Source organism: Phytophthora infestans, genomic scaffold (genome assembly GCF_000142945.1).
Source record: "Phytophthora infestans T30-4 supercont1.29 genomic scaffold, whole genome shotgun sequence".
NCBI lineage: Eukaryota > Oomycota > Peronosporomycetes > Peronosporales > Peronosporaceae > Phytophthora > Phytophthora infestans.
This window is the reverse complement of record NW_003303730.1, coordinates 676748-685152: the sequence shown is the minus strand read 5'-3', so window position 1 is coordinate 685152 and position 8405 is coordinate 676748.

Sequence of the window (8405 nt, the reverse complement as noted above, 5' to 3'; positions counted from 1 at the left end):
GTGTATGCGTACGGAGTTCGAGCCCTTGACAAAGCGGAATTGTCGTGTGGTGTCCCGCAATTGCGCTAGAGGTAGCTACTTTGTGATAGGTTATTAACCATCCAGCCATTATATTTAGCCAGTCATATGTGTCCGTGGGCTACTTGGCCATTTCGCTGAAGCAAACAGCTTGACCCAAAAGAGCAAATTCTGGTGGAATTCACAATAGTATTTACGTTTTGGAGGCACGTGCGGGTAGGAGCTGGGACGCAACGGCTCCCGGTACCATCTGGTTCCGGTTTTGGCGCTTAACGCGGCAACGCATGCCAGGGAAGAGGTAGGAAGTCAGGCTCAATTTTAAAAAATAGAATGTGCTTGACACAAAAAAATGTGCGGCAAGCTTACTTATTCTCATAGACTCATAGGTCGCAAAATCGGCCGACTACGTATTCTAGCCACATTCAATCATCCCCCATTTGCAGAAACTGCTCAGGCTAGCTACGATTGCTGCTAATAATTCCTAGAATTCGTTTGCCAATCCTCTCCTTAAGTGTGAGCATGGGGTCCTCGTCCTGTTGACGCTCTTCAATACTCTAAGCTCCCATTGACCTATTTTCTTACTGTGACTTCTTCTTGGATTGAAATATTTTTTTCGATTTTCTCGGTGGTGCTGTACTCCTGTCGTGAAGCTGCTTCATGACGAGAAACGTTTCGAGAGACCCTCATCTTTGACTTCTATCCCTTGGCCGCATATTTTTTTAGCTTTCTGTACTGCTGCACGTTCGTCAATTAGTTCGCCAAGCTCGCTGGCAGCTCCGAATCCCTTCCATTCGCACGCGAAGCATCAGCTGGTCGACGAGCATGCCGATCTTGAGGCGAGTCCGGAGCGTGTAGTCGCGTAAATAGCGCGATTAGCTGCTCGGGGTTATTAGTCGCTGCGAATCCGAGCGGAGTGAGGAAGACTTGCCAATGGATGAACGGGGAGTTCAACCAGACAGAAGTGAAATACTTTGCGAATGAGCAGAGCTGTGAGAGCGTTTCCTACGTCTCCGAGCACCGAGTTTTCGTGGTTTTAAATTCGAAAATAGAGATTTTATAGTGCATGTCCGCAAGATCCCAGGCGACTTGAGCTGCGAGTACGATCGGAATGCGTCATGTGTGTTGGTTTGTCCTCGCAGGAACGTGAAAATTGCACGCAAGATATAGGCGTCGTTGTCCGCCCCAAGTACTAAGTCAGCTGCATTTTGTTCGGCTTTGTCGAAGTTTGCCATAACATAATAGACCGACATTTGCTTGCTCGTCGCCATAGTTTACACTCGTCGGAGCATATACAGTCCGAGACTCCAGCCACCATGACTGGGTACTTCACCTGACTCAGCTTGTAGATTGTGTCCAGGCGATGGACGTACGACGACGAATCGCGGTTAAGTCGCTATGCCGACACACACACGCCAAACGCGTCCGCGTCTGAGCTACCCCCCCCCCCCTCCCACCATTGGTACGCTATTAGCTTCAAATCACCTCGTGAAGGTGAAGGCATTGAGGGATCTTTGTTGCCACGAAAAGCGTGCTCGCGCACCTTTCCGCTAAATTATCGTGGAAATCCCTTCCACCAAGATGCGCGCGGTGGTACTGTTGCATGAAGTGCTACACGATGGCCAGCTTAAGCATTGCAACTTCTGCGACTTAAAAGCGCCGGATGCTTCCGTTGTTAGATTTATGATTAAACGCTTGTGGTTGTAGGTGCACACGTCCCGGACGAAAGCCTTCATTTCCTTCGTCAAGCGAGCGGGACGAACCGGGCGTAGGGGCGACGCGTGCTGGCCAGCCTCCTAAATCTTCACCACGTTGGACAGGACGCATATCGGTACCTACTTTTTTCATGGGCAAGATGCGTACGGGTCCGCAGTCTTTCAGACATTTTATTTGCACAGTAGCCTCGTGAGCATGCTGTGCAGCATCGACTCGGTGCACAGCAAGCATGGCGCGAGGCCGCTCTTGCTGACGACGTAGTCCTTGATCAAATTTGGAAGCAAGTCGCTGTCTAAATTGAGGAGATCCTTAGCGATAAGAACCCAGTTGATCTTGGTACGAGGCATAGCTGCGTAATGGACGTGTAGACGGTAGAAATGTGGATAAGCCATGGATGGGCACGTGCCGTGCTCGATACTCTGCTCATTGGCTAAAATATCGCAACTTAAAGGAGCTCATTGACTAGCGCTGTGAGCGGTGACACCGGCATGTATATAGCTCTTGGTACGATAATTGGTGGTGGGAGCGCACGCGTAAAAGGTGCCATTCGCTGATTGGTAGCTGATATTGGTGCTAATGATGTAGATTGTGTGTAATTCGTATACTTTACGTGCTTTTACAGTGGTCGACAGCATCGAGGACGCTTTTTATGTAGCTGGATCAATTAGTGACCTTTTTTGATGCGGTTTTCAGGCTGGGCAAAACTTATGCTGATCCTTGTATGCTAGAAACGGCTGGGAAATAACAAGTAATGAGCGTACAAATTGATTTTGTAGCTTACCTCCTTGACGTTTCCCTGTTTTAGCCAATAATATGTTTCTATTATAACTTTATAGGCTTATGACTTCTAATATTTTATGGAACATATATATTCGAATATAAAGGTTTTATGATTTAGACGTGAGTAAAATAAAGAACAGTCACAGCTGTGAATTGAAACAACTACTCGACAGATCGCACTTAAACGTTTACAAATATATTCTGTAGACCTAGAGCTTTCGATCGGTGTATTTTAGGGCCAGGGTAAAAAAAAGTGTCCTCGATGTTAGGGCATTGGGTGCCTTCCATAAATAGCATAAGCACGTGTCATATTTGCAGCAGATATGTCAAAGTTTAAGATGACATAAATTCTCGTGAGACGTATATTTGGTCTCATCAGACGCACCTACCCCTAGATTTATGTCGTGTAGCCATCTTAAAATTTAATATAGAAATTTGTAAACTTTATGTCGACCATCACTCTGATAGAAGCCAGCGACTTAAACTCTGGCATAAAGCTCCGCAACTTCAAGTTGGCCATCACTTTCGATTTCGGCCAGAGGCGAGAAGAGGTGGGTGACAAGCAGTAAAGTTTATGTGTTGTTATTTAACGCTCGTGTATGTGTCTACAGGGGACATGGTGCATCTAAGACACCCCGGACTGCACTGGAAGGTTCGCTGCGTGCTTGACAGCGACGACGAGAATACTCCTCCAAACGTCATGCAGGGCAGGGCATCGCCGGAGACCAAGGAAGTACCCGATAGCCAGAGCACAGAGTCCGATCTGGCGTCATCAGGGACTGCAACGCCTCCATGGTTATCGCCCGGGCTCACGGATCGCGTGCTGAAGGACAAGTCGAACTTGCCATCATCGCAGGATCTGAGTGCTGCAACTCGCAGTCCGGTTAGTCGTCGTTTACCTGCCAGTCCTACGACATCCTCCCCGTTGCTTCTGGAGACTCCTCCGCGTTCTCCTGTGCGACTTGCAGCACGTTCAAAGACATCTGCGGCTCGCCATGGGCGTCGTGAAGCCCGCCGAAGTGCATCTGGCCCATATGCTCCGCTTAACCGCGAACTGCTTGTGCTCAACGATAACGAGTCGTTGACATCTTCGCCAGAGACCCCCCGTCCTCTGCCAAGAAGGTCTACGGCGCCTACATTCCAGCTCTTCGTGCCTGCGCGGTGGCCAAATCGTGTTATACACCTCCGCGAATCCTATAACCCTTCGTACATTCGATTCCCGTACGTGCCGCACTTCGGCTGGTGTACGTGCTCATCGCCGTGCCGGGTTGGAGTCTGTCGCAACTCGCTCATGGATGTATTCTGTAACGTCAACACCTGCCCATTTGAAGGAAAGTGCGGAAACGGCTTGGCAGAGTCTCCGAAGGTATTCCTGGGGCGCAACGTGCGTACATCATCGCTGGCGGTGGTTGCGGCGGAGGACATCGGCGTCGGGGAGGTGATCGGGCAGTATCTCGGCGAGCTTGAGCACCTCAGTGTCTCGCGAGCTCGGCGCCCGCGGAACAACGGATATCGATTGGTGATGAAGCAACGTCCCGAATCTCTGGCCCACCGCGTTCAAGTCGCAATAAATGCAGAGACCATGGGGGGATTGATGCGGTTCGCGAACCACTCGTGCCGGCCGGTTGCAGAGTTCTTGGAGGTCAGCAATGGGCGCCGAACGACGGTCGTGGTTGCGACGACAGAGCGCGTCTTTCGCGGAGAGGAGGTCACCGTTGGTTATGGGGACGACTTGTGGTTCGTCTGTCGCTGTGGTCTCGATGGATGTGTCCACAGAGACATACAAGACAAGCAAGATCCTTGAGCCAAGGCTCGACGAGGCGAGGTAGCAGGCGAGGTAGCAGCCGCCACGGAGAGCGAGTCACGGACTCACAGGGGAGATGTAGAGGTATTGGACCTTCCGTATGTACGAGACTCCAGGAAGACGGCACTCAATCAAGATGTGTAGTTCATATTGATGTTCTCTATTCCTAGTTTCTGCAAGGTCACACTCGGTACGACCTCCTTCCGCGGTATTCGGTTGGTTTTGAAAAGCAACGTGGTTGAAGATGGCATATGGCCTTCGAATCACAGGTTGGACACTAACTGGGCGCAGCAAAAGCGACTGAAGCCGGTACACGAAGTTTCTCATTCTGCTTTATGCCAAAGCCGAGCAAGTCCACGCTGTCAGTCTCACGCCACTAGCGGTGGCTCTAACGATGGCGAAGGTGTCGGGTAGCACAAACTACAAGATGGCAGAGATCTCCCGCTTGCTGAATCTCATTGAAGACATCCTTCCCCTTGGTAAGGACGAATGGGAGAGGCTGGCGGGCTTCTACAATGGAAGTAGGATGCGTGGGTGGCCGGAGCGGGAGTTTGACAGCCTACGGCGAAAATTCAAGGTGCTCTACAGCACAAGGAAGCCGACTGGGACTTCTGAAATGCCGCCGCACATCAAGCTCGCTAAAGAGCTAAAGAACGCCATCGACGACAAGGCCAGTGTCGTTGTAATGGATGACGGGGCCGACAACGAGAAAGAAGACTTCAGAGAGGATTTTGCTTTCGACGTCGAGCCTGATGACGGCTCATTTGCTGTTGGCGGCAATTCGTTAGAGTCTGTGGGGTTCGGTGTTGTGGCGGAGAGCTCTGCCGATCAGGTGAATGCAGATGGAAGCTTTCAGAACACCGAAAACGTGCCGACCTCTGGGGGATTCCAAGATATGCTTGCCTCCCATTTTACTTCAGAAGATCGGAACGAGGATATTGGCACCGTACGCACTTCAGCATCGCCGCGGACCGGACCCAAGACTCGGGCGAAGGCTCGGGGGCCCACAAAGCTCCCTAAGACGACTGAAACTCAGACGAAAACGTCTGTGGCCCAAAACCGATCTGCTGAGTTCCAGACTGCCTCAAATCGACTTGGAGGAGTGGATCTAACCACGTTGCGCGACGAAACGGGCTCCAAGTCCGCCATGGAAGGAGACAAGGAGATCATGGAGGCAAGTTTCGCGAAATCAAAGCGGATCCGAGCCGCTAAAGCGACCACGGTGCTTAAATCCAAGCTGGACTTGCTAGAAACAGCCTCGAAAATGAGCGGGAGTATGCTAGAAACGATTTTGCTACTTCGCGAAGAGACCGAGCGGAAGGCGGAAATCCGCCGTGCGGAAGAGGATCAACGACGTCGTGACGATGCTGCAACCCAGGAGGCACGTCGCCTCGCGGACAAGACGGAAGCTGAAGAGCGCCGTCGTCAAGACAAGATCGAGATGGACGAACGAGCTCGCCGTGACAAGGAAGAAGCCAGAGCTCGCACGCAGGAGCTCATCTTGCTCATCGCGAGCATCAACAAGAAGCCCTAAGGGCCATCGGAAACCAAAGAAGGCGGCAAAAGTCCGACACCTTCGAAGTGACGTCGTTCTTACCTGTAGGATCTCTACAATGCATTAAAAAAAATACTTTTGGATGTCAAATTACTAGCATGGTCGCGTATCGAAACGAAACATAGCTCAAAAGCTTGAGAAGGTTTACTAAGAAGCAGATCTCAGTCTAGATGCCAATCATGCTCAAAGTAAACTAAACAATTCGGCCTTACAAAGCTACCCCTTCATCCATAACACCCGAGAAAGTCGTACGTATTTGCGAGATCCCGACAGTCCTCACCCGGTAGTTGGTAAGGCGAAACAAATTGTCCAGCCTCATACCGCGAAGCTGTGGATCGTAGGGGAGCGGCAAGTTAAGCCGGGAGTATACCTTCTGTATACTCCCCATGCCCCATTCGGCTGCTTGACGCACTGAAGTTATAGCATTATGAAGGGTGCGTGCTTGACTGCGCAGGGCAGGGTGAATCCGCTCTAAGTCGCAGTCCTTCAGCGGCGTTAAAATGCGTCCGACCATCGCTGTAGAGCACGGAAAGGCAGAATCGGACACGACATTCTTTCTCGCATCTGGGCACAACACCGGGTCCAGGAGCTTCGACCGAAATTCCATGGAGGTGTCCGAGTCGTTCCAGGACCCGGGACAGTTGTGCTTGCACCAGATTATACAGCCATCAGCCGCGAAACAAATGGTCCCCGTAACAAATACTGTATGCAGCCACCCGTTGTACATCGCGTTCTGTAGATCAGCGTTGGATGGCTGCTGCACCTACTTTGATAGCATTGGTAAGATATTTGAATTAATACACTTTGTAAATGCAAACATGTACGCACTCGTAGGTTTTTACCGTCGATAAACCCGAACGTGTGGTGAAGAAGGGGTTCGCGGGCTTCTACCAGCCTCGACAGCGTGACTTGATGGCCTGGTGATGGCCAGGATATGCGCGCAGGAGCGAAACCATGTAGCGTCTTGTTCAACGACTCCTCCGCCTTCCGTAGTGTCCTCGTTAGCGTGCTGGGAGGAGCTCCAAAGAGCATACAGAGCGTCGTTTGCTCCATCGAGCTAGTGTAGAACACTAATACTAAGCCCAACACCTATTGGAGGTTACGGAACTTTGGCGGCCGTCCACGTACTCTTGGCCCCGGTAAGCTGTAGAACCGTGAAAAACGCTGTAAGAGCTGAGAGAACGAGGACCTGTTGGTACATGTACTGTCAGCATCCAAGTCAAGAACAGCATCCAGACGAACAATAATAGGCGACCTCGTTAAACTGGTGGCGTTAAGAAAGTTTAGATCACTCCCGTTCTCGTATAGAGCCATCCAGGACGCGTTGCTCGGGGAATCCAAGCAATACCCGGTCAAATAGTGGCGGCTTCGCATGGCGGCGCGCCAGGCCTCCTCGATTAGGAGGCCGAAGACCTCTCGGCGCACTTCGTGCAGTTCCTGCCTCTCCCGGTCGATGGCCTCCGCCACAACAAGCATTGCTTCCGTGTCTTCGCTCTCCATGCTTTCCCGGACGTGCGTAAATTGCGGTGTGACGTACAAGAAGAGCTTCACTGTCCCCATTCGAAGTGTCGGGTACGCTTCCATATAATGAGTTCGGTCTGTGTAAGATCTAGGTAGCGACATATAAACAGGACAGAGGTCTTTGAGATATGCTCATTTATGGTATTTGTGGTGGACGTTTTGATACTTAAGCTCAGCATACATGTAAAGTATGACAGGCTTATCTGCTGCAAATATGACACGTGCTTATGCTATTTATGGAAGGCACCCATTGTCTCTAAGATGAAGCTCTGCTCTTAAAATTCCGTATACCGGTATGTGCCTCTGGGTATGACAGTCAATTGATTGCTGGTCGGTTTTTTGTCAAGGTAACTTACAGTACGTTGTACAGTAAGTGCATATTGTCTAATACATATCTTGCATTGCCGCTGCAAAATCAGGTGTAAAGCCGTTTGTACTTTGTGCTTGATGATGATAGGATATCAGAGCATACTTATATCGTGTCGTTTAATCTTATTGTAGGCAATAATAAGCTTAAAATACTGGAATTCTTCCAAAACCTACACAAATGCAATCACAAACACAAATTTGAAAGTGAAATGTGCTGAAATATATGTCGAATTTGTGATGTGTCTGCTAGCATATCAAAATCAACACGTCAAGGGCTTTGGGTACATGTACGCTGCTAGCCATTCACCCTTTTGATGGCTCGGGATTTGTGTAGACGTCTCAACATTTTACCACCGATTTGTGACAACAAATACGTCACAGCTATGTCAGACGCAAAAATCGGTTTGTGTAGGTTTTGGTAGAACTCTAGTGAGATTGCAGTGACATGCTTAAAAAAATGCGCGAGAAGGCCAGCAATTCACGCTTTTCTCCTGACAGCAACTGATCAAAAACGTACATGTATTTTTTAAGTTTTAAATCACTGTCCTCCTCCATCATGGTCCTACGAGCAGCAAATTTGCTCAATGCTCTTCACTGAGCTGTGACGGCTCTACAGCTGCACGACCTCGGCGCTTAGCACTATAA